Source organism: Dromaius novaehollandiae, chromosome 6 (genome assembly GCF_036370855.1).
Source record: "Dromaius novaehollandiae isolate bDroNov1 chromosome 6, bDroNov1.hap1, whole genome shotgun sequence".
Lineage (NCBI taxonomy): Eukaryota > Metazoa > Chordata > Aves > Casuariiformes > Dromaiidae > Dromaius > Dromaius novaehollandiae.
This window is the reverse complement of record NC_088103.1, coordinates 16,054,604-16,067,172: the sequence shown is the minus strand read 5'-3', so window position 1 is coordinate 16,067,172 and position 12,569 is coordinate 16,054,604.

Sequence of the window (12,569 nt, the reverse complement as noted above, 5' to 3'; positions counted from 1 at the left end):
TTAATCAATGCCATTTGCAGTTTTACCTTAGCAGTTTTGAAAACTTCCTAATGCTGTGTCCCGATCCAGTGTCGGGACGGTTTCGTTACGATCCCAAGGACGAGATTAAGACCCTAAAACCAGTCAAATATCGTGCAACCTTTTAACTTTATTTTCAACGGAGTGGGGAGAAAAGGTGGGGAAAGGCGAAGGGGAGAGGGGAACAAGGGTAAGGGGAAAAGACAGAGAAAGTTGGAAAAGGAGAAAAGAAACTGGCTACCGCCACTCCGAGTCTGATGATGTCCCGCTGCCTCCGCTCGAGATCTTCAGTCGTCGCAGACAACCCCCCCAGTCACACAGTCTGCAGTTTTTTATAGCTTCTTGCCCCCCTCTGGGCGGTGCTTCCTCACTTCCCATGCAGATGAGCTGTCGTGCGCAGTCCGCCCTCTCGGAACCTTCCAGAAACGGGCTGGGAGCATCTGGGGGTCTCCTGCTCATGCGCAGATGGCAAATGTGTACGTGCGGTTCGTGCCAGACGTGCTGTTCCCCTAGAGGCGGCCTTCTGCCCTTTTCGCGCCCTTTTTCCCCCGTGCAGGTGCACGAGGTTGTTTACCTCGCGGACGGCTCCCGGGGGCACCGGCGCGGCGTTGCCCGATGCGCCTCGGCGGTGGCGGCTCTGCAGTAGCAGCAGCAATGCTGAGACAAAACCGCATTTAGTAGCGGTTCTCTACATGCTGCCCACCTAAAAACAAGCAAACAAAACAAACAAAACCTTAAGCTGTTACAGAGTTCAATAACACATTCTTAATTACAACTCTAGAGTTTTACACAAAAATAAAAAGAAGTCTGCCCATATGGTAACCTCCTTGAGCTGTTCCTGTCATTTCCCTGAGCTGCATTATTAGCATAACATTCCTAGTACAGGGTCAAAACAGAGTTATGGCAGTGGGTAATTCAAGATGAACCCCAGCAGCACAGTTTGACTCGTAAGCACTGCTGCTTTCATACTTGGGGCCAGTCCTGCCTCAAAATGTCAGTGTTGTCTACAGAACGTCCAGAAATCTTGTGCTCCAGTTTTAGACAGGAGGAGAGCAGCAATTCTCTGCAAGTTTAAACTTAGTCTGTTTTCATTCAGTTTGTCCCAGTAAAATTGAGCCTCTCAATTCTAGCTCACTGTTCAGCTGTAAACAGTCAGTTGTAAATACATGTTGTCTGTATGAAGTGAAAGATACTGTGAATATCTTCCCACCTATTTCACTCTCTCTCTCTCTAGATCTCTCATATCACAGTTCAAGGCTGATTAATCTGTCATTGCATCTTCCTTAAAGCAGGCACTGCTAATCCTCTGAGTATGGAAAAAAGGTCACAATTTGGAACCTTTAAAAAAAATCAGTAATTGTAGTATAAATACAGGTAATATATCCTAGCGTTAAAAAACTTCGTGCAAAACATTACTGATTTAGCCTCACGACTCTCCAAGAGTAAATGATATGCCCGTTCACAGATAAACTTGGACGGTGAGGTAAATTGAATTGTCAAGGTCACAGAGGTACCCAATGCCTGTCTAGCTCAGAACTGTTTATTTTTGATACTTACCACAACGTGGTGTCAGCTGAGTATCAGTCTTGTTCAGTTTGATTACCTGGTGCCTTGATCTGATGATTTGTTCAGCTGAGCCTATTGATTCATTGAAACAATCTTAATTGTGACCTCTGAAGACTAGTGTAACCTTAGCTGAGAAAATTGTGAGCCAGCTGGCTCTTGCAAATAAGGACTTAAAGACCACTTTTCCTGAGCGCTAAAAAAATTGTGTGAGCATCAGAAGATACATTACCAGAGCCTTTTAAAACAGATATTTACAAACAAATATATGACCTCTAGATTATCCAATGAAGAAAGATTGCCCATCTCACCGACTTTAACAAACCAGAATTAACAAATATTTTGCTCTGTCACTGATACATTCACTGCACTGAAGCAGTAAATGTGTGATAATGGTGAGTGGAATAACCCACGCTTTTCTGAGAGTTATTCATCTAACTGTAAATAGAAAATGTGAACTGGCTAAGCAGCTTTTCTGACAGTGCCGTGGAAATAATCCTTTGGGCACTTGATAGTTGCAGACAAAGATAATGATTTTAAAATGATCTTGACAGTCACTGGAGAATGGCTGCTGATATGTGGTTTTTTTGTAGGGTAGCATCCCAGTGCCCCACCTTTCAACATCTCAGGGAGTTTATCCTGGCTCTTCAAGCATAAAGTAAATTTGTTTAACACCACCACCTCAACAAATACCTTGGAGTAAACTGTTACTTTGAGTAGTATGTCTGTTAAAAGGGAAACAGGAGTAGAGCGAAAGGTATTCGCAACAGTTTTCATCTAATACATTTATGCTAGCAATTTGTCCTGCCATCTACATAAATCTATACAAGAGAATATGTGCAAAACCAAGCACTTGCTGCTCAGTATTAGTTAGGAGACTGCAGCCAAACTGATCCGTCAGAATACAGTGACAGAACTGCTTTAGTGAGGACTTGGCCATTTAGTAATGATTCAGCCAAAGTCTTCTGAGTTCCCATTCAGACAATCTTCTGTTCCCTTTTTACTGTTTTCTGTTGTGCCGGCAATAAGGGAGAAAGCGAACTCGAAGTAGTTACGGATAACGGTCTAAATATGTCATCATTCCAGTGGGTGTGGGTCCCGGTGGAACTGGAGTGACTTTGGTCTCCAGACTCAATGTTACCAGTCTTCTTAGCTGCTATCTTGTATTTTCTCATAATTTCCAGCTATGAGCATGGCATATGGCTATACTAACAGTAATTTTTAACTCCTGTACTTCACACTTTTACCACATAGATTCATGATCTCCAGCTGTAGGAACTTCAGCCATTGAATGTAATAAACCCTTTGGCTTATCCAACAGTTCGATACAGAGCTGCTCACACAATTTACAGATAGCTGAGATGTGTTGTAATAAATACTTTTGGCAGAGTCACTGGAGGCTTATAGCTAGATTAAAAGGGCAGGGTGAGAGAGTGTGCTAGCTGCCACAGTCTCATGTGATCGCTAATGAACGTGCTGCATACTGATTTTTAAATAATAAGGCAGATCAAACTAAATTAAGTCAGAAAGGCTTGAAATGATGGTGACATGCCATTCATTTTTTTTTCTAAGAAAGGCAGTTCAAAGGTTAGTTAATTATGAAACTTGCCAGAACACCCTCTGTTAATGTTCCAGTTTCTGTTGTAGTCTATTTCCATATCTTTATGATTTTCCAAAACATTAACCTCTGGCTCTGTAGTGTTAGTTAGATGATCTGTTTATGGATAGTACTGATGTCTGCTATGGTTTAGTTTAAATTTTTCACTTTTTAGTCATTCACAGGTTAGAAGAGCCCACAATGATCATCTGAAGTGGCCTCTGGCATAACAGTTTCCATAAGGAAAGTCAGATTTAGAGGTTGCTTGGGATGCACTGTACAGCAGTGGATCAGATACAGACCTCTCAGTCAATCCTGACTGAGATGTTAACATGCTCTTTGATTTTGAGCAAGTCACTCTTTCCTAGCCACACCACTAAACCAAAGCAAAACCCTAGCTCAGAAATCAACCTTCAGCTTTTGGGCAAACCACATTTTGAGTATGTGTACCCAAATTTTGCAGCTTAGCCCTGTCTACGCATTAAATTGTCGAGTTTAAAGAAATTCTGTGGATAAAGTGAGATAATCTGAGTAGTTTATACCTCTCTCCAGTTTTATACAGAATTAGATCATTTTCTCAAGCCTAAACGTTTCTGAGACCTAAGCAACTGAGAGATTTAATAGCTGACTTAGCTTGATTCTCCCAAGTGATATTTTTTTCCAATTGGAAAAGTGTGCAGAAAGATTTTTTTCTCAGCTGAGAGGATGAAAGGTCTGTAATACCTTGATGGTCAGATGTGAAATGTAAAAATCATGTAAGAGCAAATAGGAATTGACAGATTGGCTATGTAATTTGCACTTGCGCAATGTTCTTGTACAGTAAGCAGAATGAAGGACTGAGGAAGAAAGGCACACCATGTCAGAAAGATTTTCTGAACTGCCTCTGTTCAATCACAATAAGTAAAAGAAACTTAACATGAATTTAAGATGTAGCTTTATTGGCGTTTTCAATAACAAAAATTTCGGTTAGGCTCAGCCAAGCTTTCCAACTGACTTTCAGTGGCCTAGAGGAGGACAAATGGGATACTAATTCAGGATCATATTATATGAGTAACCTGATTCACTTCCCACATGTTTACACGAATGCCAGAGTCAACAAGAAGAGAACTCCCAGACAAGTCAACAGGAATGTCATTTATCTTATTTTGTTCCTCAGGGCCTTCATGTAGAAGTTTGGCTATTAGTTGTAGAGGGCCCAGAATGAATGTTCCAACGAAATGTGTGTTCTGTGATGAGCTTTTTTCTTTCAGTGAGAACTTACCAGTTGAGATTAAGTAAAACAGTAATAGCCAGATTATAACTGAAGTCAAATAATTCGGCTAGAACTGATGTTTCCTAGGTAGGGCCAAGCCACTAGCTCTTGGAGGGGAGGAAGCAGAGAAAGGCAGTTGCCTGCAAGTTGGTCACATGTTGAAATAGAAACATTATGATGTTGTCTTAACTTGTCAAATCAACAGATGTTTTGAGTGTGTTTTCATTAATTTAAACTGAATATATAATGCCTGGGACTGCTGCATTAGCACAAAGGTAAAAGCTTAGGCTGGGATTTTTAGATTCCACTGAATATTGCTTGGACAAGCAGGACCCTTTTTCAGATCTCTATTTCCAGTCCTGAAGGGCCCAACACTGGGGAAGTAATACTACTATTACGAAAACATAGGAAACACATAGGACACGTAGGACAACACATAGAACACACAGGAAACTCTGATCACTAAAGCACAGAGTACTTGACAGGAGATGTTACTCTGTTGCCATGGAATTTTTGTTTTGTTTTAATATTTTTGACTAGTAAATTTAGAGCTAATCTGAGATCCCTGTGAAGTGGTTTAACTGCAGTGACTTTCTGTCCAGAGAATCCGCCTTAGAAAACAGATGAGAAACTGCATTTCTCTAAAATCCAGTCTACATCAGGTTCTCCTAATATGGCTGAAGTGTCATGCAATAAGTCCTTAAAGCCAGTCCTTAAATGCCATTCTTACCTGTATGGCTATGCTGGTAAGGCATTTGGCCCTGGCTTTCTGTTGGCAAAAGAAGTGCATTGGTCTTGCCTAAAACCAAATAAGTTTCCCAGAAATGGCTTCCAGTGATGTTGGGCAGCCAGCTGTGTTATTTTGAAAACTCTTGCAGTAATTTTATTTTTAAAAGCTGGTATTCAGGCAGCTCACTCTATTGCTGTGTTCATGACCTGGTATAATAAGCAATTGCCTTTATGCTCTGACCCAGCAAAAATGGAGCAGATTCAGCTGTGAGGGGATTCTTTCCATTTCAGGAGGCAGATGCAGCTCTCTCTAACTCATGCTGTGGCCTCCTTAGCCACAGCAATGCCTGGGAAATTGGTATGATCTGACTCTTACACATGAGAAAAATCAAGGAGGGTTAAGTCAGTGAAAGGGGCAAGAAGAAATCTGATAAAAGACGGTAACTCTAAGTTCCTTTGTTGATAATGGCCTCCAACAGGAAAGAGGGAAGAGAATTCTCTATATAAGGCTATTTTATTTCATAACATTTCAGAATTTCTTAGCTTAGTTACAGTCGCTTGTGCTAATGAGTATCCTAAACTGTTTTCTTTTTCTTCCTTTGCTTTTGGCCATCCTCTAAAGTGACATTTCTGTGTAAAGCAAGAATTAAAATAGTAGTGATTTGTTGAAATGAAGCTTCACAGGATGTTTCATGGAGATTTCATGTTTTTTAATTCCTTCAGTTGAAATAAATGGACCCTGTACTGCTCTAAGGGAAAGATTTTTACAGTCAAACCTACATGAAACCTATTTCTCATCTGACTGAACGTAATGATCCAGGACTGAAAAGACTGGCAATTTTTTTCTTAAGATGAGGAATGCTTTTCAGGAGGAATCTACACAATGAAAATGAACAACCACTGAGCTACCTGATGCTACAGCCTCAGCCCTGCACTTCAGAGTAAGCACAGGAGTGCTGCTCCCTTCTTACTTCCTTGAGCAGCAGCAGGAGGTACATTTTAACTAGTGCATCTGGTAAACCAGCACTTCAGAGGAGACGTATCAATACACTCTAAGGGATTTGCTATATACCTCTGCTACTCAGATCTGAAGCTTTTTTGGTTAAAAAAAGAAAGAGTTTTGCTTGGTTTGTTTTTAAACCTATTTTCCTTAAGTATGTGCTTTCCTCTTTATCAAGTGGACTTGCATAGCATGTCCAATACAGGCAAACAAGGGGAGAAGTATTACCCAAACAATGAGGTATAGCATATTCTTTGGGCTGTTCTCCTGTTACGTGTTTACAACTATGTCTGGTCTAGTGTGTATTATTACTGCCCCAAAAATCTGATGGAGAAACTGATTTCCTCAGAGTTACAGCTCAGCACTGGGCAGATACACGAGGGAATCCAGAGCTCTGTGATGATAACCACATGCTTCAGGCACTGGAAATGCTGCCTTAATTTTTTTAAGAATATAGTCTACTCGTTTGTTCGTTCCTTCCTTCCTTCACTGAGCTTCACTGTATTCCTAATACTTGTTATCTTGGAATTCAAACTTTGGTGAGTTGGCTTACTTTACATCCTTTGAAATGAATGGAGATATTTGAGTTTAAAATGATGTGCATGATGCTAGAAGTTGTCTTGAAAAGAATAACCCAGATCTGGACAGGGCAGTAACAACTGTGTGTCTGATGGTCACAGCAGGCTGAACTAAACCTAGTTTTTTTCAGAGTCTCATTGTAGGTAACATCTGGGGAAAGTTGTTAAAATTTTGTTGAATTGGTAGTGGCAGATCCTGTTCACGTTACCCTTGTGTCCTGGATGATATTGTTGGTCAATGCCTCCCTTCTCCAATTAATGATTTTTGCCACATTAGTAAAGAACCCTAAAAATGATATTACAATCTGAGTTTGATGTTTCTGGTCTCAGAGGACAAATCTTACCTGTGATAAAGCATTTAAAACATGTTCACTAAATGTTGTGGCTTCCAGTCCTCCTTTTGTCCATTGCTTTCCTTCATTATAGTTTCTGTGCTCCTCCATTCCCTTCTCGCCTCTATTTTCCATCCTTTTCCTGGTACCCTCTAAATGGTACTTTTCCTCTTTGTTCCTTGGTTGGTTAGTTCGATTCCACCTCCTCACTGTCGGTGAAATACTGCAGATAAAATCCATGTAGCGAACGCAGTTCAGAGTTGTTTCTGCGTAGCATCTATGACTCCAGGAACTCTTTAAAAAGAGAACATGCTAGATCCTGGCAAATCTCCAGCAAATCAGGTGAGCATGTAGCTGGCCTCAGCCCTCTTTCAAGGATCCCTCTCTTAAAATCCTCCCATTAATTAATTTCTGCTCCTCACAGATCTGGCTAGGTACAATAGAGCAAAGTTTCACCCACTGCTTCTTAATTGTACAGTTTCCTCAAGGGAATACATTATTATAAATCACTCTTCAGTCAAAGAATTTGGTAATACATATTTTTAATAGTTACATTTTACCATTAAAATTCTTTATTCCATTTGACTCTTGTTACAAAGTATAATATGTAAATGACAACTGAAGTCAGCAAGGTGGGCATGTTTGTAAACTATTTCTGTGAATAACTTGTGTTGAGAAAAGGTATTACTATGCATTCCTTATTCGCTTAAGTACCATCTCTTGACTTTCATATGTGGTAGTTTCACAATGTGTATTTTAGACTTACTGATAACTAAACAGTAATTGAAGAAAATATGAACAACAGAAAAAATAAGTTGTATTCCTACCTGTGAATCTTGGAACAAACTGCAAAAGCTAGTTGAGAGTAGACCCATGATGGTGAAGAGGATAGTACCCCTATTTTTCAGATGGAAATACTGAGATTAAGTGATTTGTAGAAGGTCACATGGAAAACCTGCATCAAAACCAAAAATAGACTCTTGGGCTTCTGACTCCAGCTTTTGAGCATTGTTGCAAAACTATCCTTATTCCTCTTTGTAAGGGTTTGTTTTACAAAAGTACTTACTGGTTTCTACATCAGATCACAGTAGCCTAACAGCAATACAGGTTGCTCCCAGGTTCTTCTATCAGAGTAAACCTTGGCTTTAAAAAATACCTAACTTAGGAGATACATACAGTTGCATGGAGTTAACAGCAAACACTAAACTGGAGAAATATTTACAAAATTCAGTAACTTCTAGTATTGCTCTAACTCTCCTACCTGCTTCGATTGTGTGTTCTGAGGGGTTGTGTAAATATTTATGTGCGTGATTAACTTTAGGCATGTGAAAAACTTTTGAAAAAATCCATTTTACCAATCCAAAGGGCATATTTGGGAATGTGTCATAAATTTTTAAAGTACTGGGGCTTTTGTGGGAAGTGCTGCTATATTAGATGTACAGTCACTTTATGTGTGAACCTTCAAACATAGCACTGCATGGGAGGATGTGGATTTTCAATACTCCCTCCCCCCCCCCCCCCAGCAATGGAAAACATGTAACAGTTGGAAAGATGTCTGCTGGTGTCCCACAGCCTGTTCAGGAAATGTCCCTTATGAAACTTTACGTGGCAGATCTTGTGCTGTGCACTGATGTGGTCTCAGATCTTTGCGTCTGTTTCTGAACCATCTTCCTGTACGCATGTGGAATTCACAATGAAGACTGAATGGTGAAGGAACTGAATAATGGCTTTGTTTTTTACTTGGCGAGTAAAGCATGTTCAGCAGAAGTCCCCGCCAGAAATTCTTTTACGTAAATATATAACATGTTTATATTTTTAGGGGATATTTGCATGTGTTGAAGCTTAGTCATACTGAAGTTAGAGGACAATATTGATAGTTGGCAGATTCTTTGTGGGGAGAAATAAACACAAATAAATTCATATAATATAACTTGTATTAAAAGGATTTTCAGAAACAAACCAACAAATACCAGAACATTCCTACTTTAGAATAAAGGTCTGGAATTCAGGCACAAGGAATCTTACCCTGCTAATAAAATAATGGAGTATTCATTAGTACTTATGATTTTCCCATCTTCTACACTCGAATAGCCTCACAGTCTGACCTTCTTTCATATTGCACCTGTGCCAATATCATCAAGTTTCCCATTATTGATGTAGGAGATAACTATATCCCCTGATAAACTCTAATATAGGAAAATCACATATCACTCCATAAACAAAAACACGAAACAGTAATAAGCTAAGAGCCATATGATGAGCTTTACTTTTAGGTTATGTCTGTGTTAATTTGCTTGCTGGGACAGTTTAACCTGAGCTACAGCTCACTCACTTTTCTGTACAGTATACTTAAGGCTTGACTCAGGCCTGATAAAATCAAAAAGAGTGTTTCTACTAATCCTGCTTATCCTTCAAGCTACAGAATTGAACTGTGAATTTCTGTGCTTCTCAATTTAAAATCTGATGGATGGTACCCAGTTATGTATTGTAGTTGCCCAAAGGTAAAAAGGTTCTCCCACATAAAGTCTCCTTGGCTAAGTTTGGTTACAACTTCCCTGAAAGCAGTCATAGATGTTTTTGGTTCTGAATCTCTAATACAGCTGTTTGTGTAAGTTTAACAATTAAAAAAAGGAGAAGAGTAGGGAGAGAAAGTTTGCTGTAAATAGGCCTCAACCCTTCTCCATTCTTCCCAGCCCATGATACTACTATTTATGCCCAGTTTCAAATGAATCTTCTTAATCATGAGAGCCAATTTCATTGCCAAAAAGTGTTTGTAGGTAATATGCCACCAGACCACCATGAGACTGGCTTTGTGGTCAAGTATCACGAGATTGTCACATCTCTATACGCAGTGAGGTGATATCAGTGTTTGGAAAATGGACTAGCATTTTTCTGTGCTGGCGTGACTCTCGCAGCATCTGCTTTGCTCTGCGGGCCAGGTACGTACATTCCTGTGCTGAGTATCCAGCAGACCACTGCTCCTGGCAGGACTGTTGTAACTAAGCTAATGAAGAAGTGCTTTCCTGCAAAAAAGAAGAGCCTTTTCTAATGCTTGTCCTCTATATTAGGCTGATACGGTCAGATTTGCTCTAGAGAACTTTTCTAGCTTTATTAAGCTCACACTGGTCATATATTTAACATACTGTCCTTATTAGGGATGTAAATCAGGCAACTTACACATCTTTACAGTTGTTAGCTTTGCATGAGTTTGAAAACGAACATTTAGGCTGTAGATTTCATAGGGTGGGGAAGAAATAGCAACCTTCTTTTTGCTCTGCATAAAATGTTTAGTGTAAAACATTCTGAATAAAATGCTTAGCACGTGGGATTTTGGCCCATGCCTAGGGTTGCTAAGAAAGACAATGCTAATAATTTATTTCTTTGTTTTAAGATTGCTTTTATATAACCCAGTTTATAACATGGGACTCTTCAGATGCCTTTGACGTTAACAACTGTGAGGCTGCAAGCACAAGTGTTCAAACTGAGATACCTGTTGCCAGCCACTGAAATACCACTGACTGATAACCTAGCATTGCTTTGCAGATAAAGGCCCTTTCTCAGTAGTGCCCTGTGGAAATAGTGCTTTCAGGAGCAGAGAAGTACAGCTGCTCGGTCAGAGTTACTGAGATGCTGACATCTTTCCCTGAAGGATCAGAAAAGGATGAGGGCCACAGCGCAGTACTTCTTGGAAAGATCTAGGTAAAAAATGGCACCAGTCACACTGAGGAAAACGGGCACGTGTGACTTATCCCCATTATGCCTAAAGAGCTGTAGAGACACCCACAAAGCATTGGAAGTGCTTTTGTTCTTTCTGCATGTCAAGCTCTTTCTGTCTTGGTTTTACATACAACTTCAAGTAAACCACTCTGCTAGCAGATTGCAGAGAAAGTTTTACTCTCTGTCCATTACAATCATTCTGAGTAAAATTGTATTTATAGCTCTGCTCTGCAGTTTCCTTGATGGCAAAGTTTGTATCTGTCTTACGTGAGTGTGTGTGAAAATTTATTCAATGTCAGTTGCTGTGATGACACTTGCTAGTTCAGTTGTGGATGCAAAACAGTTTCCAAAAGAAAAAGTATGGAAAATGAGACTGTAACCATCTAAACATAGGGACTAATATCCTTGGTGGTATGTGAGAAGTGAAAAGATCGGCAGTGTGCAGCTGCTTTCTGCTCCTGTATTTTAATCGTGACTTGCAACAACCTTTTATTACACTGGTTCTTGGCACCTTCTTTATAGGACCACCAGGAGTGACCAGAGAAATTCTGCAAAATTGCTTGGATGATTAGACCAAACACATATTCACTTGTGACCCAAGTCTGAATTTGAACTTGAGTCGTCAGAGGTGAAAAGCTTGTCCATTAACTCACAACACTGCCCACTATTGCCTTTGCCAGCAGGCTGCTCCGTGAACAGCTGCTGTAGCGCGAAAGGCCAAAGGGAAGTGCCTCAGTTTTGCCCTAGTCCTTTCACATCTCCGAGTTACTGGAACATACCCAAGTGCATGGTAAACTGCAGGCTCTTTGCAGTGCAGAACAAGCTGTGCAGTTGACTTTAACTGAAGCACGAATCATCTCAGTCCTAAATTATTTTAATCCAATCCATCATCTCTATAAAGGGTTATAAAGAGACAGCAAAACGGAAAGAATGGCTGCCAAGCAGAGGATACAGGACACAGATAAAGCTGCTAAGATGAAATGAAATATGAAGGAATAATGATTTATTCCAAATACTGCTGGGGTTACAGTGTGAATGAGTAGGAAAGATATTCACATGCAATGAGTTTTGTAGGCTTTTGCCTGAATGATTTTCATAGTCTCAGTAGAGGTGAAGGGAAAGTAAAGCTGCATTAGGTACATAAGGAGGACACACAAGAATTTTGAAATGCTCCAGAACCAGTTCTCCCTAATTAATACATGCTTTTCAAGCCTTTTGTAAGTAGACAAGCACTAACAGCTGTAGTTCTTTTTATAGATACAAAATAATCTCCAGTACATGTTGGAGTTGAAGGATATAGAGAACAACATGCTGTGGATTCATAAGGCTTTTCTAGCTATGGAAGTATTCTTTTTATGTCCTCTAAAAGTGGAAGGGAATGCAGAAGAATGCAGAGTACAGTCCTCAAGAATACTACTTGGGAATGAAATTATGACAGGAGAAAAGGGATTAGCTCTAGTGACACACATCATACCCTAATACATCCTATTAACACATGAAACAGCATCTCTGAGCTTTGACCCATTTTCTTGACAGGTTCAGCCTTTTGCTCCCCCTGTGAAATGGGCAGTAATAAAGCATTCCCATTTGCTAGTGTTTGATTTCCATTTTGCACTGGTGTGAATGGCCTTCATGACAAAGGATGGGAAGAATTGCAGCTTTATGTTTTCAAATAATTTTAAAAACCTAAGCAATAAGTCATAAAAAAAATAATTCTTCTGACTTGATGAATATCTTTGAACACAGTTCCTGTTTGAAGATGATATGTTTTTCCCCTTCTTAC